Raw genomic sequence first — 25540 nt, forward strand, 5'->3', positions numbered from 1 at the left:
AGGAGTAGGAGTTGGAACATTCCACGGAAGCTGAGAGAGCAAGGCTGGCTAAAATAAATACCAAGGAGGGAAGGCTGAGGCCCAGCAGCTCTTGGATTTCAGTGCCAAAGGCTGAGGAGGCTATTATTCAGAGTATATCTCTTGAGATATAACATTAGACAAGAACTCTGTAGCATTTTATGACTGGAGTGTGACATGTGATTGCAGAGCACTAAGAGATATTCTGAAAGTGCCGAAATAGAAAATAGTCATTTATTGCTCCTTGCAGTTATTTTTATTGATCTGATGCCAGATATTATGCTGCAGCACAACACAACTGAGGATAGCAGATGTGTTTGGTGCTAAGAAGAAAAAAGGGCAAAAGAAGGAAAGGAATCCAATACCTAAGCTGTGGATGGAGTAGCTATACAGGGGCTTGTGGTTTCTTTGGATTATTCCAATGCTGCTTCCTACCAGATTTAACCTTTCTATATGACATCTCTTCCTCCTGTAGCCTAGTATTTGTTATTTGGTTTACTGGGTTCAGATGTGATCACAAGTTCTGAAGCGCTTAACCCTGAAGGAATTAATTGCCGTTTCTAGTTCAGCAACTTTTTTTTTAACAATTCAAGGAAAATAGATGAAATCTATATTTGTCATTTATGTAACATGTGCAGCAGCAAGCTTGATTGTGCTTTCCTGGTAAATGAATGGGTGGTTAGACAATATGAAATTGCTTTCCCAGAATCTAGATAAGATGAAGCCAATATAATAAAAACAACACCAAAGCTTCATGTGCAAACATCTCAGAATATGTTAAGTTTGGTTACAATCACTCTGTTGCTTGGAGTTGTAACTTGGAGGTTGGAACACAGTACTAATTCATTAGCCGGTTGTGATGACTTCAGCAATATAGTTAATATAATTCTCAATCAGTTGGTATATGTTAAAGTTGCACATATTCTTCTTTACTGTATCTCACATATTCAAAATCTATTAAAGTAACATTAATTATGCATTTTAATGCAGAAGCAAAGAAGGAAACTTTTCAGCAATTTGGCGAAACTTGTCCTTGACCACAATTGGGAGCACAACTTCTTTCATCAAGTGTTGCGATTATTAAGTGAGTCACACCCAATTTTAGGACCTCTTTTGGTCATTGCATGAATTACCACAGTTGTTAAGCATATCATATGGCCATTAGGTGAATTCTGCTTCTTCTATTGACTTTGCTTGTTGGAAATTTCTTCTTCTTCTTCTTCTTCTTCTTCTTCTTCTTCTTCTTCTTCTTCTTCTTCTTCTTCTTCTTCTTCTTCTTCTCCTCCTCCTCCTCCTCCTCCTCCTCCTCCTCCTCCTCCTTCTATCACCGAACATTGGAAATCATGTTGGTCATCCTATTTTTATCAACAGCCGCACAAAAAAGTGCTGTTGAGTTTTGTTCAAACCAGTCCCTTAGGTTTTGAAGCCATGATGTTCTTCTTCTGCCTGGACCTCGTTTGCCTTCAATCTTTCCTTGGAGGATTAAGTGAAGTATGCTATATATTTCTGGGTGTCGGATCACATGTCACATGGAAACCCCTTAGGAAGGGCAAATGGAGATCCCCTAACCAAGGGGACATTGCAATGGTCATAAGTGACAGAACAGTCACAAGTCACTTTTTTTCAGCACTGTTGTTTTAGAAATCAAATGTAGTGTCTAAAACATTTGGGGAATCAGTAGCTTTACTCAACTACAACTCCAAATGATCCCAGAACTTAATTACTTAATTCTGGGAGCTGAAATTCAATATTGTCTGAAAGACTACAAGTTTTCTTCACATTTTTGAACAACTTTGTTGATATAAAATCTGATCAGTTTCTTTTTGTTTAATATTTCATCTACCAAGGAAATTGGTAGGGAGGGAGAAAGTTTCAAGTAAAGTTAGATTTTCAAGCAAGTGAAATGGTAGAAGCAGAAATCAACATTAGTTTGTGTGCGTTTCTTCAAACCACATGTTTTAGGGAAAGTTTTGGGTAGAAATCGAAACCATTACAGTGATGGCAACATTTTGCCTTAATGCTGACTAAATGCACAACTCCATGGATTCAATATCACATTCTTTTTTGACATTTCTTTTGCTTCAAAAATAATAAACTCTAGATAACATTTTATTACAGTTATTTAATTGACCCAATTAAATAAACCAAGTATTAGTGTAATGTGTGAATTAATTATATATGCATAATAGTGGGAAATACATGGGACAATCTCTACAGTCTTCAGATGCACTGGATTACACAGGTAATCCTTGATTTACAACTATTCATATAGTAATCATTTGAAGTTACAATTGCACTGAAGAAAGTGGCTTATGACTGTCGCAGCATCTCCATGGTCATGGGATGCTTGGCAACTGGCATGTATTTATGAAAGTTGCAGTGTCTAGAGTCATGTGATCACCTTTTGACAAGCAAAATCAATGGGGAAATCAAATTTACTTAACAACCATGTTACTAACTTAACAGCAGTGATTCACTTAACTGTGACAAGATACGCCATAGAATGCAGCAAAACTCACTTAATAACTGTCTTCCTTAGCAACAGAAATGTTGAGCTCAGTTTTGGCCATAAGTCAAGGTCCATCTTAAATTACAAAGTCATGATAACTAGGATACTTGATTTTTAATTTTTCCCATCTGCAAGGCTCCAGATTTGGTAAAAGTGTTCTAAACTATATTAGTTTCCTATATATACATAAATTGAAAGATAAATTGCTGAACTTTTTCCTAAAGCTGGCTTTGATTTTTCACCATTCAAGTCCTGGTAATTCTTTCCTTGCCATGATTTTGCTAGTGATCTACAATATAATCTAACAATAATTGTGCCAAGTCATGAGGATAAGTTTCATCGTGTCACAATGCTGACCCTTAAGATCTTCTGTCTGAATTTCTTTTCTAGATCTAAGACGGAAAGGTTCTTAGGCAGTTACTTACTGTTTTTTTTTTTTAATTAAGAGCTAATATTGTGAGAGTTCTTACTCAAGATAATTATAATCTGTCACACCAGAGAACCTGCACCCACCTGTTCATACACATACATGCATACATACATGGAGGAAATCCTTTGCTACTGTCTTTTTTGGTTAAGTAATACTTGTTTGCAGGATGTACTGCAAGCTCTTCCCTGAAGAACTTTTTAGCTTTTATCACAAACCTGCCTCTTGTTGCTTTTTTAACATTTGGGTTTTCACAAAATCAGTCAGTCAGACCTCACTTGTGAAGCTTAGGTTTTTTTTTCTCTCTCTTCGCCTTTTTATTACACCCACATAACTACAACAGCACAAAGAGTGGGCTGATGAAGCAGCAGTACTTTCAAAACCACATATTCTGATCTCCAAGCAATCTTTTCCACCTACTTCTTCCCCCATCAGCAGGGGTGTCAGCTGTGTTGCTTCTAACATACTCTGAGTCATCTTCTCAAGCAGTTTGTAAATACTTAAATGCACTAATCAATGTAAAAGCAAAGTACCTAGTTACAATACGGTGGAGGGTCCTCAACTTTCTTTCAAATTGATAGAACTTTTCTTGGAGGTTACAGCAGAACAATTGGCAGCTCTTCGATTGGCCTTTGCAATTATTCTTTTAAGAAGCAACTCCATCTACCTTAATCAAAAGGATCTCTTCTAAATACTTCTTTGGCTGCAGCCTTATGGAAGAATGGCCAAATGATAATGCTTACTGAATGCAGGAATACTGCCCTGTAATGAAATGCAATGTTGATACAGAAAAACATGTTATAAATGACTTCCTTATTGCATGTTGTGTGTGATGACTTTCTGCATGGAGCTCATAAGCCAGGTAAGATCATTTCAAGTATCTGCTATGGTTTGAAATACAGAATCCACAGATGGCAGTATCATTTTCAGGAGCTACTAAAATATCATAAAAATGTGTAAATGCTTTCAAGTTCTCAGGTGTTCAACAAATTTGGCTGTACGGTAAACAGAGACTGTGAAGAAACAATATTAAAGAACCACCTCTAAAAATTAGAGCAAATCTTGTGCCCATAAGGCTTGCAGTTTAGACTCTGCCTGAAGTTCATGAGTATATTGGAATTAGTCTGCAGTAAGTGTTACAAGTATCAGATTATGTCTAATATTCAGGGACAAAGAACAAAAGGTTGGTATGCCTACATATACAGATTATATTGACTGTCATCCCTGCCCAACATATTTTTTTTTGCTTTTTGTAAATACTATATTCATAGATCTTTCAGGCTGATTGTGCCACAGTAAGACATATACTTGAGTAATCAAGAAGCTTGTGCATGTATGTATTTACTTTCCTCTTATTTATATATCCAACAATGCTTTCACATCATGTGCTAGTAAGATTGACTGTTGGGTTAGGCATCCATAATCATATTACATCTGACTTGTAATACAATATAGTAACTACAGCATATTGATTAGTCAATTGACCGTATCAAGAAGACTTGTAATACAATCACCTTAAAACCAATTGATTTACAATGGATCAATTGGCTCTTATCTGGGCATCAACATAGGTGTAAAAAAAAAAAGAAAAAGTGCCAGGCATGAAGTGACCTTGCATGACTAGCAGTTTGTTGTGCAATGCAAAAGTCACCGAAGCTGAAATGAATGAGAAGTTGATGGATGAATATTTAGATAAACATTAAGGCTCCTTGCACATGAGAATTAATTGCAGGAAGACAGGATTCCTGTTTGCTTGAGAGATGCTACCCATGGAGTCAGGGAGAAATCATTCTGAATCAAGACGGTGAGATGCACCCTGAAGCTGTGCCTTCTTCATCTCCTAAGGACTCTTGAGAAACATTTTGGTCCTCTATTCAACCCCCTGGGCACCAAAATAATGAATGAGAGTAATTGTGAAGATGAAAAGCTTTTCAACTCACTCCTTTATTTACTTTTTCTATTATTTCTTTCCACTCCCAGGTAAAGGAATGAAGTTGGCCTGAAAGATAGATCTGCAGGGGTGTGGCAATAAAGTTAACATGAAACATTGCTTAATAGTTAGTCATTTTTTAATAAATTCTGGAGGAGGCTATGAATCATTTGTTATAAAAAAAACCTTCTAAATCTTAAATTCCTAATTTGGTATGCATATATTCTATTTGTACATAAGGGGATTATTAGAACCCTTAGACAAATACGCCTCTAGCGTATATTTTATATTCACTTTGCCATGTTTGTGGATCATGAGAGAGGAAGAAATGTACATTTCTATTAAAGCAAAAATAGACGCATAACTCCTTTCATATCCTAAAGGATTTGGCACAAAGCTTCATCTCTTCTAGGAAAGGTATTTTTCTTAGCAGGCACTACAAATAGTCAATTCAATTTTTTCAGATGATCTAGCATTATCTATGCATGCGATAGCAATAACTTTTGCTAAATCCCAAGCTTGAACAAAACTGAATAAAGCAAGAAAAACCCAGAAGCTGTGGAATATTAGATAACTGCTGTGGGGATGCAATGGAATACCTGGCATATCAATATCGAATGAATTCTCTCTAGAGAGAGTAAACCAATCTGGCTGACTGGTACAGCAAGAATATTTTCTACTGTAAGGTATAATGGGAACCATATACAAAACTATAGTCCCATTCATTTCAGGGTTTTTAAAAAGACAAACAGAACTTCATAGGGACTTATTTTTGTAACAATGGTTATAAGTTCTATGGCATTGAGAACCTTGTTTGGGATGGAAAGATATTCTCCCAATTGATGGCAGAAACTAGCTAACCTTAGATGACCTTAAAAAAAAGCAAACCAGGGTAAGACCTGGCTAATATATGGATAGGAGTCAACCAGGAAATCTTAACACTCTGAACTAAACTGGGAAGGTAAAAAAAAATCCCAGAAGAGGGTAATGGCAATCTACTTCTGTACTGTTGTCAAGAAAAGAATACGGACAGTTTATATTGACATCAAGCTATTTTATCAGGAGGGAAGAAGGAAGGGAGGGCAGGAGTAAGGAAGGAAGGAAGGAAAAAAAGGGAGAAGAGACAAAATGAAACCAATAAAGCAAATCCATTTTATTTGGAAGAACATTAAAAATGAACAGAAAAAAAGTGGGGGGGGGGGACAAGTGAAAGGATGAACAAGGCACCACAACCTTATACTACATTATTACACTTCAACATTGTTGGAGGTCCAAATCCAATGGCACCCATTTTTCAGAATCTCATTGCTTATTCACCACAAGGGGCCAGTAGTGTGTTGACAGAGAGTTTTGGATTTATTCTATATTTTCTCTTTGTTTATCTCTCTGTCTATCCTGTCTAAGAGTGTGCTAATCTGAGGTCACTTTCTTCTTTGCCTTTCATGATCCTAGATACACATACATGAAACAACTACTCTTAGTGTCTCCTTTGGATGGGGTATAGCTACCTAGGGGCTGGGAATTGTTTTTCCCCTCTGATGATTTTCCTTTAAATAAACCCCTTATCTATAATAATTACAAAATTTGCTTCTCTGAACAATGTTCAAATTGGATATTTACCCTCAGGACACATAGGATATATTAATCTCCAACAATTACCAGATTACAGGCCATTTCTTAAAGAAATTGCATTATATAATTCCTTTGTTGTAAATAAAATGTGTGGGCATGTACGGTCTATTTTATTAATTGCTATTTTGATTTGTCTCTTCCCACTGCTGTTACACCCCTTAAGAGCCATCCGTGCCTATTACAGTTGCCTGTGTGATGGGCAGAGTAAATGCAAGGAAGAGAGCTTGGAGGTGGGTATATGACTGAATCATACCAGGGTGTGCATAATTAAAGAATTATTTGGAAGATGCACTTCAGACTGCGCATGTGCATACCATCTGTGCTATCGTTACAGTAGCTCATTTTTTTCAGGCTCCTGTGAGGCTAAAACAATGCTGCTGCTGCTGCTGTAAGGTTGCAGACCTTTTAAGATTAATGCCCCTTTTAAAGCAGACACAATTTTCTTCAGGCCCATGTGAAGGTATGAAAAATAAGGACTGTTTTAATAAAAAACAGAAGGGTGATGTGCTTGCATAAAGTCCAACACACTTCTGAATGATTCTAGGATATGTACAATATGTGTAGTAGAGTTCCAACATCATGTTGTTACAATGTAATTTATTTTGGGTATTGTTTGTACCCAACAATACCTTGATTTTTTAATCGTGATGTTTGAAGCATGTTTCACAATGTGTATACCCAGCTAATTATGTCTCAATCACTAAGCACTGACTATAATTTGAGATCTGTTGATGTGGTTTATATGTGGTTTTTTGTATGTATGAGGAATAGAAAATCATGTTTTCATGTATAACAATGAGGTGTCTTTGGAGAACTCTATCCGTATACTTCCCCAAGTCCTCCATGACTAACTTATTTAGATTCAGAAATACAAATAGTATTACATCAAGCAGTATAAATATTTACATTCTGTTTATATTTTATTTTTTATGCCTTAAACTTCACTGCTGCTGAGGAATCAAACCTATGTATGCATATTTGGGGTTAGATTACATGTAATGTTTCATTACATGTAATGTTTTACATTTGCAAAAATACAAATAAATGCAAATGAATACCTTGCTATATTTTAGTTTCTTTTATGATTGTATCAAAATTATTGAAATACAGCTGTCCACACAAACGTATCCTATAGTCAGTGTATGCTGATTATAATTACTTCTTGCTATAATACCAGTGATATGTGATGATATAAAATTAAATGAAAAATCACAATATTTACCTTCACGTTGCAGAGTGAGAGATGGAGAAATGGCTTTAAATAAAGATATTTTCAAATAAATTGTGGCATGGAGCAAAAATACTTTGGTACAGCATCTTTGTCAGCTAAACCTATCTTGCAGCCATTTGTGACGTTTAAAAGATCTCCATATAAATTGACTTAATCTGTTGGAGAAAAGGGAGGATATAAAATGCAAATGAATAAAAAATAAACCTACCATATAATTATTAATTCAAAGCATTTACTGTAAACACAATTGTCCATTAAAAATTAATTATTGTGAGCTGCCTAGTGGCATACAAATTTGATAAAGAAATCTTGAAGTGATTGAGATTAACATTCAGTGCTTAAACAGTTCTTTGTCCCCCCAATGTTCAAAATGGATCTGGAAGCAACCTAAACTTCAAACTTGCTTGTAGAGCAGGGGTCTCCAACCTTGGTCCCTTTAAGACTTGTGGACTTCAACTCCCAGAGTTCCTCAGCCAGCTTTGCAAAGCTGGCTGAGGAACTCTGGGAGTTGAAGTCCACAAGTCTTAAAGGGACCAAGGTTGGAGACCCCTGTTGTAGAGAGTACACTCTCATTCCAAACGTATTGCATACCACTCAAATAGACAGACATACTATCCACTTACAGCACCCAAACTGTTTGGATCAAACTTCAGCTTTTTGATGCCGATATAATTTGTCACTGCAGCCACAGATATAGCAAATCCTTTGCTTCATCTGGATCTCATATTCAGTTCTCAGGAGAAGCGCATCTGATTTCCATTTAACAAACAGCTTAACTCACACCATTCGAGGACTTCTCGCAGACTAAAATAAGTTTCTTGTTTCATATCAAGGATCAGCTAAAGGAGTGACTGACCTGGTAGACAATAGAAGTGAGGATGAAAATTCTTTGCCTTCAAAAGAGATATGAGTTGCTTGAAATGGTGGGATGATAAGAAATTGTAGGAAAATTGAAAGGAATGGGAAGGTAAATGGTAAATGTTTTTATTGTGAAGGGAAAAAAGCACTTCTTTTTTTGTGTTTGCAACAGGGTAGGCTTGATAAAGGTTTCTTTGTAGTAGTTGGTCAGGTAGAGTCAAGAATTCCTTCTCCCGAATTCCTGTTTATCTGAATTTGCTTTATTGCCTTCAGGTGAGATATGTTCCCAAGGGAATAAATGGACTGTGCACCATAGAAGAAAATGCTTAGGAGCTATTAGGCCAACTGACCTGGTCATTTCTGTATTCCAAAGACAGTCAAATCTTGGATAAGAGCACCAATCATTTCTCAGGAAAAAAGTCTCGGGGCTTTCTAGAATCTGATGCAATCCATCAGCATCTGGGGTAGACTATTCTAATAGGTTTTTCTCTCATGCTGTCACTCTAAAACAGAGTTTTTCAAACTTGGCAAATTTAAGGTGTGTGGACTTCCACTGTATTAAAAAAAATATACTTTTAAGAGTATGGAACCCACATGATTTTATTATTATAGGATCTCAAAGCTATTCTTGTTAATTAAGAATTGTACATGACTTGAAAGATTTCAAATTGCTGGGGAGGGTGGTCCCTGGATTAAACTAAAAATACACATTTTAAAATGCTAGTGAGTTCCATGGCAGTGTTATTTGGCACTATGACAAATGATTTATTTCGAATTAAACAAATTGTACTTATATATTGTACATATTGTATGGCTTGACCCCTATACACATAGTTTGCCATCTCTGGCAAATGTCAGAATCATCCCCACTTGCAAGTGGCATATGGGTGCCTCAGTGTGTATTTTGCCTGACACAGCACGCTAACAATTTTGATTAACTTCATGTGTTATCTTTATGTATACTGCAGCATCCATCTGATCACAGTTTTATTAATATTCATCTCTTTGATTGATCCAAACTTTATGGGCAATATAGGCAGATACATGTTGCTTTGTTTTTGCATCAATAATTTTAATGTTCTTAACCTTATTGAATAAATCTATACTTCCTTTTTAAAGATTGGTTGTCACTTGGAAAAAATGTGTCCATGGAAACCTTACTTGCTTTGTAGCTGAGATGTATTTGGTTGCTATGCATTCTCCCTCTCCCCCTCCTTCTCTCATAGCAAATTTGTTGGAGATATTTATTTCTTTGAAATGAAACAATATTCTCATCCAGATATTTTGAATGCATTCATAAGCAAAGCATATAAAGATAACTTAGAACACAATATAAATGGCCAATGGCATTGGCATGGCATTGCATCAAAGGCCATAAAATAACTTTATTCTCTGATACAATTCCTAAAAGTTTGTACTATGTTTTCTAAACTGTCCCCCAAACCCTTGGACCTTCAAATAAGCAAGTTAATGTGAATAAATTAATTTAATTGCTAGTGAAGCTTTTTGTCCTCTTAAAATATTTTCATTAAAGCTAATCAAGGAGGGAAGCTTACTAGAAGTAAGGAGAAATTTCTTGACAATTAGAACAATTAATCAGTGGAACGACTTGCCTCCAGAAGTTGTGGGTGCTCCAACACTGGAGGTTTTTAAGAAGAGATTAGACAACCATTTGTCTGATGGTCCCTTCCAACCTTGTTATTCTGTTAAGGATTAAATAGCAAAAGAAATACAGTGATGTCTTGTCCCAAAATGCTTGCTCTTCAGTTTAATTTTAATTTTAAAAAATAGAACCTGGAGGATTGTGCTTCCAGATAAAGAAGCAGCATAAGATTGCTCCCTCCCCACCTTTCATATTCATAGTATTTTATTTCTTCTGTTTTCAACATGGTTACCAACAAAAATGCAACAATCTCTCACTTTTCACAATTAGGCAATCTCTGCTTTTATCAGGAAGAAAAAAGACTCCAGAATGTCAACATCCTCCAATTTCTCTGACTTAACTATTGCTGTATAAAAGTAAGTATCCTTGTACATTTGATTTTAAACTTGGTAATGAGAATTAATGTCAGATTGCATTTCAGAATGCTATCAGTAGCCATCAGAGGGCTGTTTGTAGCAGGCTGACCCACCATCAGCTTCAAAAAGATATGGGAATATTTACAAAAAAAAAGTACAGCATTCCATTAGATATTTGATTCTTGTTTGACAAATGTAATGACTCGTTTCACCAGTAAATAATTATGCACAAGCTAGCAATAATTTTGAAACTAAATTATTCTACAGCAAAGAAAATAATAGATATTGAAAGTAACCAATAACAAAAAATAATCATTTGGAACTGTTCTCGGTAGCACAGAGCACATGTATTATCATTAAAATTAGTTTAGTTTTCTGTTGAAGGCAGCCCACTCAATTGTGCTTACATATTTTTTTCTTCCCACAGTAAGAATAGTATGTTTTTGAGATGACATCATGCATTATATCAAGTCCTGTCCTTCATGTTGAACTTAAAGAAGTGTTCTCATTAGATTTAGACTTCTTGGTATAGGTGTGATTAGCTTTGCTCCAGATTCAGACTGAAATATCACCTAGTAATAAAATGACTACCTCCTTATTAGATGAAATATAATTCAGTTTCTGAAACAACAATGACTTGCAATCAGAGCAATCAGCGTTTTTCATCCTTGGAAACAGCCAGAAATTATAGCAGGCAAAGTGCCTATTTTTGTGTGTGTTTCTCTATGCTTAAAAAGCTGTTTTATTTACTTCTATAGGATTCAGATGGGGTGGGGGGAAGAAAGCCAAATAGGGAGAGGTGTCCTCATGCTCTTAGGAGTGCTTCTTAATAAGAATGAGAAGTCTATATTTGGTCTTAAAAATGACAAGAAATTTATCTTGATTGATGTACTGTGGATGTTTCTAGATCAGCCTTCATCACTTACAGTTCCCTGAGATGTTGCTTGAGGTTCCACGAGAGATCATGACTGAAAAAAAAAAGTGTTGAATGTCATATATAGTGCAATGCTAGATGTCTCAATGATGCCAATTTTTACACATCATGACTGAGTTGCTTACCTGCACCTTCTTTGTTGTTATAAATTCAAAAAGTAGTTTGTATAGATTAGACATTAATTGTATTGTTGAAGTTTTCTTATTGTTTTCCAATTTTTCAACATTATTTCAAGGGTTCCTCCAGGGTAAAAAGATAGAGAAAAATTGAAATAGAGCTTCTTCTCTAAACTGGTGATTTCCTGGAACTTTCCAGAACTCCAGTGAGTCCAACACATGTATAGGCTGTCAGCTCTAGGAAACAGTAGTGTCTACAAGAACATCCAAATCTGCAAAACAGCAGGCATGACACCATAACTGAAGCCCTACTCCTTGTGCATGTGTTATTGCCCCACTGAAGTTCTCTAGCAAATACATATGAACATATAAATATCATTGTTCAGTAGCCAATAGAAGACATTGCTTCTGCAATACTATTTATGCCGTTTTTAATGCAGGGTTAACACTGTCAAGATACCTGTAAAATGGTGTGAAGCAGAGGCAGGTTTAAAAACCCGTCGCTACCGGTTTGCTCTTGGGCATGCTCTAGGGGTGGGTGGGTGGAAACTCCCACTGCCGCTGCTACCGGTTCTTCCGATCCGGGGTGAACCAGTAGCAGCCCACCACTGGTAGGAAGTAAATGATATATTAGCATATATTTAGTTTGCCATTCTCTTTTTTACCCTCAACCAGTTTCAGTGTACATCACCAATAGGATAATCACTCACATTTAGGTTTAAAGGGCAAAAATGTAATAATATAGTGATAATAATATAGAAATTGAGAGAACATGAGCAAGCAGTTAGACAAGGAGACCTGAACTCATTGGTACCCTCACACACTGCAGTCAACAAGGACATGAATTCAGTTTCACAGCTACTATGATTGTTGACAGAACAGTGACAAAAATAGCCAGAAAAATGATTGAAGCCCAGGAAACAAGCCACTTGTCATTCAACAGGAATACTATTTACTACCAGTTTATCAGGTACTTAGGAGCTGAGGGTACAATGGCACAAGGAAATAATAATCAACGACTTAATAGCTAGCCATCAACCTCCTAATTAACCACTAAATGCCACATACAACCAGGCACCATATAAATACAATGTGTAGAACAACCCAATGCACATATTCTGGAGAGAGAGAAGTTCCCTCTTGATGGGCTCCAGCATGAGTCTGAAAGTTTGGAAGAATAAAACTTTGGTCCCAGTGACTGGGTCAGATTGGATCCTGTAATATAGAAATAAGCCAATATATATATATGCGTTGTCTAATCATTTTTCTGAAAAACAGATATAGGAGACATATGAGTGATATTCAATAATCCTATATAAATGTTAGCTTACCGCTTTTCAGACATTCCTTATATTAGAAACATCAATATTCTTAACTTGCATATGCATTCACACATATGCACCTATACCTTTTCTCCTTCATCAACAATAGTATCCTTCTTTGAAGAAAGACGCTTAGGAAGATGACATCCTGAAATAATAAAGATAAAGTAAGCATTTCCCTGTCTCATCCATCCAACTCTAGGGGATGGTGCTCATCTCCATTTCTTGGCAGAGGGAACCAATGTTTCCAAAGGCATTTCTGTCCAAATATATTTCTGTCCATGACTATATACCAAGATGCACAGAACACTGCTACTTCCCACCAAAGTGGTACCTATTTACTTGGATCCTTTCAAGCCGCTAGGTGGGCGGGAGCCGGGGCAAGAATAGGTGCTCACCCAGTGATACGTACTTGGATCTCGAATTGCCAACTGACAAGCCTAGTGTCTTAACTGGTAGGCCACCATGCCCCCTTTTCTTGAAATAATACCACTCTTTTATCTAGGGATGGCTTTCAGAAGATGACCTCAGTTTTTATTTTCAGGGATATCAGAAACATTTGAGGTAGATGATGTTATGAAGCCTGGATATGGCTGATCTGCCACTTGTTCTTTGAGTTGGATAGGATAAGCGGCCATTTCTTACCCCCCTCTGTTCAAGTCTCAGCTGATATCCTTTTACAAATGCATCTAATAACATGAGGTTGTTGCTCTTTTGGCCCCTTAGATAAACTTTAACAAGAGTTTCCCCATGAATTTTTTCCTTCTAAGTATACCGTTGCCTATTAGACAAGATAGCAATTATCCCAACCAAATGGTACCAAATCTAACAAAATGTCTTTTGTTATTTTTCTAGCTGTATGGATGGTGTTTCTGGAAAACTTGGCTGATTTACTTAGCTTTAAAGCTAAGACTACTTCCTCAGATGTTGTGAAATCAAGCAGACCAACTGAGTCTGGAGGACTGAAGCAACTTACAGCAGTGTATAGTTCTATCTAAGTCAGGGGTCTGCAAACTTGGCTCTTTTAAGACTTGTGGACTTCAACTCCAAGAGTTCCTCAGCCAGCTTTGTGGGAGTTGAAGTCCACAAGTCTTAAAAGAGCCAAGTTTGCAGACCCCTGATTTAAGTCATTTTTCTGGTAGAGTTTTTTTATTTAGTTTTATACCCCTGCAGCTTGTTATAAACCTGCACAGTTCTGTTTCTGGATAAAGTGACTGGGCTTTCTTTGCATTTTTAAATAGACATATTCTAAAACATGTTTGCCTGTTAAATTTATATGCCTCTGTTTCCTCCAAGTCATCAAGGTGGTATTTCCCTCCCTCCCCCACACAAGAATCCTGTGAGTAGATGGGGCTGAGAGTGAATTGCCCAAAGTCCTCCCATGAGCTTCCATGACTTGGAGTCTTTGAGCCTGATTTCTCCAATTGCTGTCCAATACCCTAACCACTACATCACATTGACTTATTTTTTTAAAGACACTGGTACTGTTTATCTAGTAGTGCCAAAGGAAAGTGAATGGAAGCAGGCTGATTTGTCCATCAGTTTCAGGCAATTAGATATAGCCTGAACTTGGATTGTCCTATGCTTTTATGTCAAACCCATCCATACTAGCCTGTATCACTAGAAGTAAACGGGCAAAAACTGAACACCCTCTTTTATTTCCCATCAACTTTTTGTATTCATCTTGAGCACTCAAAAGAAAGGCGGTTATCCTATGAAATGGAAATATCATGACAGAAACGGGTAGATCTATCTTGAATTTGAGCCATCAAGGTAATTTTTTATTTTTTTTAAAAAATATTGTTTTTCTTCTTCCACCTGGAAAATGACAATGTTTAAAATTAATTTCCTGTGGCAATACCACCACTGAAATGAGAGAATGGAACTGAAAATGGCATTTCATGGCCAGAGCCACTGTTCCAGCTTACCCAGCAAACAAATGCCCACAATTTTTGGAAGGCATGCACAACAAACATTGGTTTCAACCCCAATCAGCTACGCCAGTCAGCAACTAATGTAATGCCCACTGCTTTTTCTTTTTTTCCCTTTTGGCTCTGAGTCAAATGTTACCTTTTCTGTCCTGGACTGGCATTAACCATGCTATCTGGTTTTTGAGCTGGGCTTCAATTTGAGGTAAGCAAACCGCTTCACTTCAACTAGCTATTGTGGCCTTTGGTGGAAATATCCCCTCCACTCCCATTTCTTTTAGCACCAGTGGAACAGTGAAAAGTTGGATCTGTTTGCTTGTGTAAGTTAATTGAGGAAATAGGTTAAGGAAAGATTTACCTTTGCTTTTCTTTAAAAATAAAAAGTTGAATTAAAAAAGTGTTCTGTAACTTTCTCCTTCTATCCCAAGAGAAAGGATAGCTGTTAAAGCCCTCCCTCCCTCCCTCCCTCCCTCCCTCCCTCCCTCCCTTGTTGTTAGACGTGTCTATAAGAGTTGAAATCCTAGGCTTAGAAAACTTGGAACTCCGTCGCCTTCGACAAGACCTAAGTTTAACTCACAGAATCATCTATTGTAATGTCCTTCCTGTTAAAGACTACTTCAGCTTTAATTGCAATAATACAAGAGCAACCAATAGATTTAAACTTAATGTTAACCGCTTTAATCTAGATTGCAGAAAATATGACTTCTGTAACAGAATCATAAGTGCTTGGAACACTTTACCTGACTCTGTAGTCTCTTCCCATAATCCTAAAAACTTTAACCAAAAACTTTCTACTATTGACCTCACCCCTTTTCTAAGAGGACCATAAGGGGCGTGCATAAGAGCACAAATGTGCCTACTGTTCCTGTCATATTGTTTTTCTTCCACCTGGAAAATGACAATGTTTAAAATTAAGACTACTTCCTCAGATGTTGTGAAATCAAGCAGACCAACTGAGTCTGGAGGACTGAAGCAACTTACAGCAGTGTATAGTTCTATCTAAGTCAGGGTCTGCAAACTTGGCTCTTTTAAGACTTGTGGACTTCAACTCCAAGAGTTCCTCAGCCAGCTTTGTGGGAGTTGAAGTCCACAAGTCTTAAAAGAGCCAAGTTTGCAGACCCCTGATTTAAGTCATTTTTCTGGTAGAGTTTTTTTATTTAGTTTTATACCCCTGCAGCTTGTTATAAACCTGCACAGTTCTGTTTCTGGATAAAGTGACTGGGCTTTCTTTGCATTTTTAAATAGACATATTCTAAAACATGTTTGCCTGTTAAATTTATATGCCTCTGTTTCCTCCAAGTCATCAAGGTGGTATTTCCCTCCCTCCCCCACACAAGAATCCTGTGAGTAGATGGGGCTGAGAGTGAATTGCCCAAAGTCCTCCCATGAGCTTCCATGACTTGGAGTCTTTGAGCCTGATTTCTCCAATTGCTGTCCAATACCCTAACCACTACATCACATTGACTTATTTTTTTAAAGACACTGGTACTGTTTATCTAGTAGTGCCAAAGGAAAGTGAATGGAAGCAGGCTGATTTGTCCATCAGTTTCAGGCAATTAGATATAGCCTGAACTTGGATTGTCCTATGCTTTTATGTCAAACCCATCCATACTAGCCTGTATCACTAGAAGTAAACGGGCAAAAACTGAACACCCTCTTTTATTTCCCATCAACTTTTTGTATTCATCTTGAGCACTCAAAAGAAAGGCGGTTATCCTATGAAATGGAAATATCATGACAGAAACGGGTAGATCTATCTTGAATTTGAGCCATCAAGGTAATTTTTTATTTTTTTAAAAAAATATTGTTTTTCTTCTTCCACCTGGAAAATGACAATGTTTAAAATTAATTTCCTGTGGCAATACCACCACTGAAATGAGAGAATGGAACTGAAAATGGCATTCCATGGCCAGAGCCACTGTTCCAGCTTACCCAGCAAACAAATGCCCACAATTTTTGGAAGGCATGCACAACAAACATTGGTTTCAACCCCAATCAGCTACGCCAGTCAGCAACTAATGTAATGCCCACTGCTTTTTCTTTTTTTCCCTTTTGGCTCTGAGTCAAATGTTACCTTTTCTGTCCTGGACTGGCATTAACCATGCTATCTGGTTTTTGAGCTGGGCTTCAATTTGAGGTAAGCAAACCGCTTCACTTCAACTAGCTATTGTGGCCTTTGGTGGAAATATCCCCTCCACTCCCATTTCTTTTAGCACCAGTGGAACAGTGAAAAGTTGGATCTGTTTGCTTGTGTAAGTTAATTGAGGAAATAGGTTAAGGAAAGATTTACCTTTGCTTTTCTTTAAAAATAAAAAGTTGAATTAAAAAAGTGTTCTGTAACTTTCTCCTTCTATCCCAAGAGAAAGGATAGCTGTTAAAGCCCTCCCTCCCTCCCTCCCTCCCTCCCTCCCTCCCTCCCTTGTTGTTAGACGTGTCTATAAGAGTTGAAATCCTAGGCTTAGAAAACTTGGAACTCCGTCGCCTTCGACAAGACCTAAGTTTAACTCACAGAATCATCTATTGTAATGTCCTTCCTGTTAAAGACTACTTCAGCTTTAATTGCAATAATACAAGAGCAACCAATAGATTTAAACTTAATGTTAACCGCTTTAATCTAGATTGCAGAAAATATGACTTCTGTAACAGAATCATAAGTGCTTGGAACACTTTACCTGACTCTGTAGTCTCTTCCCATAATCCTAAAAACTTTAACCAAAAACTTTCTACTATTGACCTCACCCCTTTTCTAAGAGGACCATAAGGGGCGTGCATAAGAGCACAAATGTGCCTACTGTTCCTGTCATATTGTTTTTCTTTTCTTCTTCCTATATATATATGCTTATACCTCCTAATATTTACTCATATATATGTTTATATACTATATAATTTTTTGTATGACACTTATATATATTGTTGTGACAAAATAAATAAAATAAATAAAATAAATTAAAATAAATAAAAAATAAGGTAAAAACAATTAAGACAGTGGCCATGTTGAAATAATCAATATGATACAATCCACATAAAATACAGATTCAGTTGCAATCAAACTGACATGGCTGTGTTTTTGCAAGGCAGTGGGAAGTAACAGGCAGTGATTAAAGAACAATAATCAACTGCAATTGAAGTGTTGGTCCACAATGAAATAAAACACACCCAGTGAACCTGGTTAAACTGATGCAAGTCCAAAAGTACCAAATTTGATCCTCAATAGAAAAAGAAGCATGGAAATTAACTTTCTTGCTGGCTGTGGCCACATAGAGAGTGACCATTGATAAATGGTCAATAACATGTGCTCAGGCTAGGACAAACTCTGTCATGTGGATCAGCCCCAGCAGGCATATACAAATTTAAGTTTTCAAATTGACAATACATTCTGTTTTTCACTTTTATATGACCCTATAGAATGAGATTCCTGATTCATTTGGAATATAGTAATTGTTGCTAACATTTCTGGCAAAGTAAAAAAGTATTTAAATGTGTTGGAGTGTTTTTATAGAAACACAGTTGTAACTGAAAGTAAAACATAAATGGAAACTCCAAAGGGTTGTTGGAACAAGCTGGGATTGATCTCTCTGATTTTCAATTAGAGTGCTTTGGGATATATAGAAGGAAGCACATGAGACACAATAAGAAATGTTTCTTTTCTGTAGAGCTCACACACAGGCAAGAGATTAACACAAAGCTGCCTGTATTTGAGTGCTATTGCTCATTGGTTGCAAGCTAGTGCCCTCTACATTTAAAACTTGTACCTATGTGTTGTTGGCATTTTTAATATTTGATTGTACAAGAAAAGACAGATCCGTATAGTATTCCCATGTCTGGAGAAGATTTGAAACCACAATCTATTGCTGTGCTGTTCAAGGAGTTCCATGCAACATGACATGATTTTGTTGATCTCTAGATTGTCACACCAAAAGGAGCCTTTCTCATTTTGAAAACGATTTTGAAGACATAGCAGGAACAGATATAATAACTGTATTTTTAAAAATTCAACAGCATTTTGAGGGTTATTATGAAAAGCATAGTGATTATTTGAAACATCTATCAGTATTACTGATAGTATTACTATCAATATTATTACTTGAAATAATAATAAATTAAACCTTACTTAATCAATTATTCAGAAATTTAGAAGAATAAAATATAAATCTACTTTTCAGTCTGCTTTGGAAAAAAAATAAAATAAAAAGTAACATATTATATTGCGGCCCATTCCTTATTGAAAGTTGGAGGAAAAAAATCAAGTTTAACAGATTATTTGTCCCATTTCTCACAGATAACTTTAAAGTTAACAATACATTTTTTTGTGCATCTTCTTTATTTTGTCTTGCAATAATCTGCAATCAGTCTTTGTTTTGGAGCATGCCAGAAAAGGCAGTAAAATAAATGTTACCATAGAAGTTCATTTGTAAAATTGCTTTAATATATATCAAGGATCTGACAAAATGAACATTTTCATAGCACCATTCAATGAGTGTGAGAGGTTCTTTGGTTTCTAGTTGCTCCTTCCTGTGCTCCTGATTCTGCCTAGTATTTTCTTGATGAAATTATTGACTCTTAGATTGCTGGATCTTCGATGAATACAGCTTAATGTCTTTGATAGGAGCATATCTGGATGAGATTTCCTTATTGGCTTCTTCCCATTTATATCAGTATCAGTGTCTTTTAAAGATGAAGTCCCCCTTGAACTGCCAGCCTAAACCCCAGTGACTTCATAGTTATGTACATTACTGACATTTAATTGTTAAATATATATTCCATCTTCTGTTTAGCAGTTCAAGGTGGCATGCATAGTGTTCTCTTCGTAATGACTGGCCAAAATCACCCAGTGAGCTTCTGAATCTGAGGGTGGGTCTGAACTGGAGTGCCAGTCCAATTCATGACCACTCTACCACATGAACTTTTCCAGGCAACAATACAGACAGACTTGGCCATTATCTTTTCCTGGGATTTCCTCCAATTTCCTACTTAGGTTTCCATTTATGGGATTCTTGATGGCCTTTCATTAAACTATGAGCCAGATCCAACCCTGTCTAGGTTTTCTGAAATTTTCCATGACTGATTCTGATTGTGACATATTAAGTTACCTCTCATGTTTTGTATCACCTTATTAATAACTTGGTCTTGTCTTTCTTAGCAAATCTGGTTTGCTGTGCAAGATGAAATTTTCATTTAGACTTAACAGTAATAGCAAATATTAGGTTACCATAGGAATGCGAGCTGAAATATAATTCATTATAATTCAAGGTAGCATGAGTAATACAATGAATAACCCTATTGTCTTCATAGTACTGCTTTAAAACTTTATTGAAAAGCTATGCATAACCACCTTATTTTTATTACAGCTTATATTATTGAAGTCCTTGATCTGCTCATTAATTCCTGATAGTATATTTTGAGATTAGATTTAGAAACAACAAAACAATAAAAAGAGGACAGAACAACTTTATAATGTCTTTCTAGTTTATAGCCTTTATCTTAGAAATTAGTGAAATAGGCTTCTAAAGAGCAAACAGTATCTATTCATAAAATCCAATTCCTAGTTCAACCTTCTTAAAATAATAAAACCATAAAATGGTTGCTTTAATTGTTTTTGGTATATCTGGGCTGCTTATGCACTTAAGCTGCTCCTATCCTGTGCTCAAACTGGTTTAAGAATTTCCTGTCCAGACTAACATGTTTTGGCAACAGCTTGCAAAGTATTCAAAGTACAACTACTGCATTCTTCTGGGGAATTCCCCTATTTCTGAGTCCCAGTTTTGTTCCAGAAAAGCAATAGCTTTCTTATTGGCAGGTCTGGTTGGCCATATATACTTCTTTGTGTATTGTATATACACAGAGTCATAGAGAAAATCTATATATGAGGTTGATAAGAGTCAAACATGACTTACTGGCAAATGAACCAAACAATATATACATACACTCACAGAGATAGAGAGTTAAATGCATCAAAATGCACATCTATTTAGGAAAGTTCAGAAAAACATGAACAGTTAATGCCTTATGCAACAAAACTAAAATGATTAAATGAGTATCAAGTAAGAAAAGATAAAGAAAGGTATATCAAACAATCAGCATGTCAATTGTCCCACTAGAGGTAAGAATACTCTAGACCATTACTAAAAGATGCCTATTGGTCTTTACCATGAGCAGCTGTAGGACACTCTGATCATTGCATGATTCACCTTGTACCTGCTTACAGGCAAAGACTTAAAACCACAAAACCAACAATTAAATCAGTGAAGACTTGGACTGAGGAAGCAAATCTACAGGCTTGCTTTGACTGCACTGATTGGAATATTTTTGAAGATACCTCTGCAGACTTGGATGAACTCACAGATACTGTAACATCATATGTCAGTTTCTATGAAGACCTATGTGTATTGACTAGGAACTTGCAAATATACAGTAACAACAAACCTTGGTTCATTGCTAAACTTAAGCAGCTATGTTGTTCCAAAGAGGAAGCCTACAGAAAAGGTGATAAAATGCTGTACAATCAGGCCAGAAATATATTAACAAGGGAGATCAGATCAGCAAAAAGAAGCTACTCTGAAAAGCTAAAGAATCAGTTCTCAACAAATGAACCAGCAAACATGTGGAAAACTCTTAAAAATATCACCGGCTACGGCAAACCTCCCTCCCAGGCTGAAGGAAATCAGCAACTGGCAGATGACCTGAACGTGTTTTACTGCAGGTTTGAAAGGAAACTACAGCCATCTATCTCCACAACCCCCATCTCAGACACACCAACAACAGCCAAGCCTCCTACAACTGACCTCATCCCATTGGGTTCACAACCCCTAGTGATCACAGAAAAGGAAGTGCAAGACCTATTTCACAGACAAAAGCCAGGAAAAGCTCCAGGCCCAGATAAGACAATTCCTTCTTGCTTAAAAATCTGTGCTGACCAATTGGCCCCCACCTTCACCCGAATCTTCAATAAATCACTAGAGATGTGCTATGTTCCTTCTTGCTTCAAATGCTCTACTATCATCCCAGTGCCGAAGAAGCCCACCATCAAGGAACTGAATGACTACAGACCAGTTGCTCTAACATCTGTAGTCACGAAAACCTTTGAAAGGCTAGTGCTGTCCCACTTGAAAACCATCATGGATCTGCTGTTAGACCCCTTGCAATTTGCATATTGAGCAAATAGATCAACAGATGATGCTGTTAAAATGGCTCTGCACTACATCCTACAACCTCTTGAATCTCCAAAGACCTATGCAAGGGTCCTCTTTGTAGACTTTAGTTCAGCATTCAAGACCATCTTTTCAGACACTCTGCTAACTAAGCTAACCAGCTACAGGTACTTAAACACACTTGTAAGTGGATCATAAGCTTCCTAACGATCAGGAAGCAGAAGGTGAAGCTAAGCTGAATCACATCAGATACCTATACAATTAGCACAGGGCCCCCCCAAGGCTGTGTGCTCTCTCCACTTCTCTTCTTTCTGTATACCAATGACTGCATCTCTAACGATCCAGCTGTTAAACTACTGAAGTTCGCAGATGACACAACAGTGATTGTTCTCATTTGAGACAATGATGAATCTGCATACAAACGTGAGGTTGAATAACTAGCCTTGTTGTGCGACTGGAACAATCTGGAACTGAACACACTCAAAACCGTAGAAATGGTGGTAGATCAAAAAAGCACAACAAAGAATGTTCTTTCTGCGCCAACTCAGAAAGCTCAAACTGCCCAAGGAGCTGCTGATCCAGTTCTACAGAGGAATTATTGAGTCTGTAATCTGCACCTCTATAACTGTCTGGTTTGGTTCTGCAACCCAAGAAGACAGACACAGATTTCAGAGGATATTTAGAATTGCAGAAAAAACAATTGCTACCAACTTTTCAACTCCTATCCTTAAAATGATGCTATAGAGCACTGCGCATCAGAACAACTAGACACAAGAACAGTTTTTTCCCGAACACCATCACTTTGCTAAACAAATAATTCCCTCAACACTGTCAAACTGTTTACTGAGTCTGCACTACTATTAATCTTCTCATCATTCCCATCACCCACCTCCTTCCACTTTTGACTGTATGACTGTAACTTTGTTGCTTGTATCCTTACGATTTATATTTATATTGTTTCCTGATTGCTTATTTGTACCCTATGACTATCATTAAGTGTTATACCTTATGATTCTTGATGAATGTATCTTTTCTTTTAGATACACTGAGAGCATATGCACCAAGACAAATTCCTTGTGTGTCCAATCATACTTGGCCAATAAAAAATTCTATTCTATTCTATTCTATTCTATTCTATTCTATTCTATTCTATTCTATTCTATTCTATTCTAAACCAATCAAGAAAATAATAAAGGAAAAAAGAGATCAGACACATCGCAGGAAAATGACTTCCTAATGGAAGACTGCTTAACCATAATCTTGGAAGAATTTTACTAGAAGCTGATGAAAGAAAGGAAGATCATACTCCAATTGTTTAAAAATTGAATGATAGAATGAAAGGATCACTTTTAGAGAGAAAATATTTCCAGGAATATAAAATATAAGCGGCAATAAATTAACTGCCAAAGGAAAAAGCATCAGGTATAAATAAAACACCTGCTGAACTTTTTAAAGCTGTAGAACAATATGCAATTAAAAGACTAATAGACAATTAAAAGACTAATAATTCTAGGATTATAAATATGTGGATTGAAAAATATGAGAATAAACCAATTATTTACACAGTCATTGACTATTTATTTAAATATATTTAAAATACAACTATATGGCCCAGGGATTGGAAAAGGTTGGGATATGCAAAGATATGCAAATACCTGAACCATTTAGCTAATTCATCATACAAGCAAAGCTTTGCTTAGATCTTACAAAGAATAATAGATCCACACATGGAAAGAGATGCCAATTAACAAGCATGTTTCAGAAAAGGCAGTGAGATATGAAATCAGATAGCTAATGTAAGAAGACTAATGGAAAAAGCAGGACTATTTAAGAATGTTTTATTTTATTTTGTTGACTATAACAAGTATTTGACTCTATACATTATAGTTGCATATGGAGCATCTTTAAGTGAATGGCTTTTCAGAACGCTTCATTCTTCTTCTTAAGAATCTTTAAATAAGAAGCTACTGTACAAATTGCATTTGAAGAAACAAAGTAGATTAGGATTTAGAATTTAAGCTGCTTCTCTCCTGTGCTCACTCTAGCTTGACTCTAAAGACAGAAAGTGGTTGGATAACTTTCGGCCAGTTATTCTTTCTCATCCTTTTTTCGACCTGGGAAGTCAAACAAACATTTGTCTACCAAACTGGATTAGATTTCTCTGATTGACTGCAATTCACCATCTTCAATACAGAGGCTTTTATCTCGTACTGGTTCAGAATGATACATGCATATACACACATAACATATATATACATTTTCAGACAGTTAAGTCATATTCCTATTTGCAAGATTAAGTAATCAAAATCACTGGAGTTTTTAAAGAAGATATTGCCCAGACTTTGTCTGAAATGGTACATGTTCTCCTGTATGAGCACGGGGTTGGACTAGAAGACCTCCAAGGCAGTGGTAGCTTGCTACCGGTTCGCCCCGGTTCAGGGCGAACCGGTAGCAGCAGCGGGAGGCTCCACCCACCCTCATCAAATACCATTTGCGCATGCAAGCAAACCAGTAGCAAAGGTAAGTGAAACCCACCCCTGCTCCAAGGTCTTTCAACTCTGTTATTCTATTTTTCAGTTTCTACAAGACAACTAACAGCTTATCTTTCCCTGCCTTTCCAGCATGCACTGTAATATTTCTATATATTTTTCAGTGTTAGAGATTGCACAGTAATTAAGATCTTCACTTAGCATAGAGAAGATTATCTTTTTTTCAGTTTTTCAACTTTCAAGTTACTTGTGGTTTCTCCTGCAGCTTCCAAGTAATACATGGGCTATCATTCTTCAGCAAAAGAACCAATATACTGCTGAGATTGGCTTGCTCAAACATTCCTGTCCAAGGGATAATCTTAGGGTGAACAGGTTATATAGTAGTTTGGAAGTAGTACTGAAAAATATGCATGAAGGTTTCTTTTGAGGATGAGAGGAAAGTCAATAGAGGGTGAAACTGTTTCTACTCTCCAAAAATGGCTGCCAGCTAGTTCTGACAATAGGGAAAAAAATACCTCTAATAGGAAAGGGCAATAAGGATGCATATTTTCATATCTGTTTAATTTTATAGTGAATATAAATAGGTTAGAATTGGAAGACCTGACAATAGGAATCAAAACTGGATGTCAAAATATTAACAGCTTGACATCTGCAGATGGCACCGTTTTGTTAGCTGAAAGTAAAGGTTTTTTTAATTTATCTGTCAAGTACGTTTTAGATAATATATATAAGTATAAGCTTGAATTGACTACATAAAATGAATACAATTAAAGGGAACATTAAGACAGGGACAGTAGGCACGCTGGTGCTCTTATGCATGCTAAGTTGAAGGTAAAAATGGCAACTAAAAAATACGGGTTAACATTAATTATTAAGAAGACAAAGATAACGTTAACCAGCATGCTTGGTGAATTGACAGCAACTAAATGTAGATACCACTCTCTCTTTGGGCTTAACAATATATAAGATGGACAGTGTG

At 36.6% G+C, this 25540-nt stretch overlaps 1 long non-coding RNA gene across 3 annotated transcripts; it reads left to right on the forward strand.

Moving 5' to 3' along the window:
• The first annotated feature begins 999 nt into the window (after positions 1 to 999).
• On the forward strand, positions 1000 to 14047 carry LOC131200087 (uncharacterized). 3 transcript variants are annotated; one of them, XR_009155493.1, is made up of 5 exons: positions 1000 to 1102; positions 6680 to 6746; positions 10539 to 10624; positions 13106 to 13163; positions 13852 to 14047. It is a non-coding gene; the product is annotated as an uncharacterized LOC131200087 (long non-coding RNA). The 3 variants fall into 3 exon arrangements; XR_009155492.1 differs by lacking the exon at positions 1000 to 1102 and having other exon boundaries at positions 5658 to 6746; XR_009155494.1 differs by lacking the exons at positions 1000 to 1102; positions 6680 to 6746 and adding an exon at positions 6874 to 6976.
• Positions 14048 to 25540: the final 11493 nt, after the last annotated feature.

The sequence above is a fragment of the Ahaetulla prasina genome, chromosome 5 (genome assembly GCF_028640845.1).
Source record: "Ahaetulla prasina isolate Xishuangbanna chromosome 5, ASM2864084v1, whole genome shotgun sequence".
NCBI classification, from domain to species: Eukaryota; Metazoa; Chordata; class Lepidosauria; order Squamata; family Colubridae; genus Ahaetulla; species Ahaetulla prasina.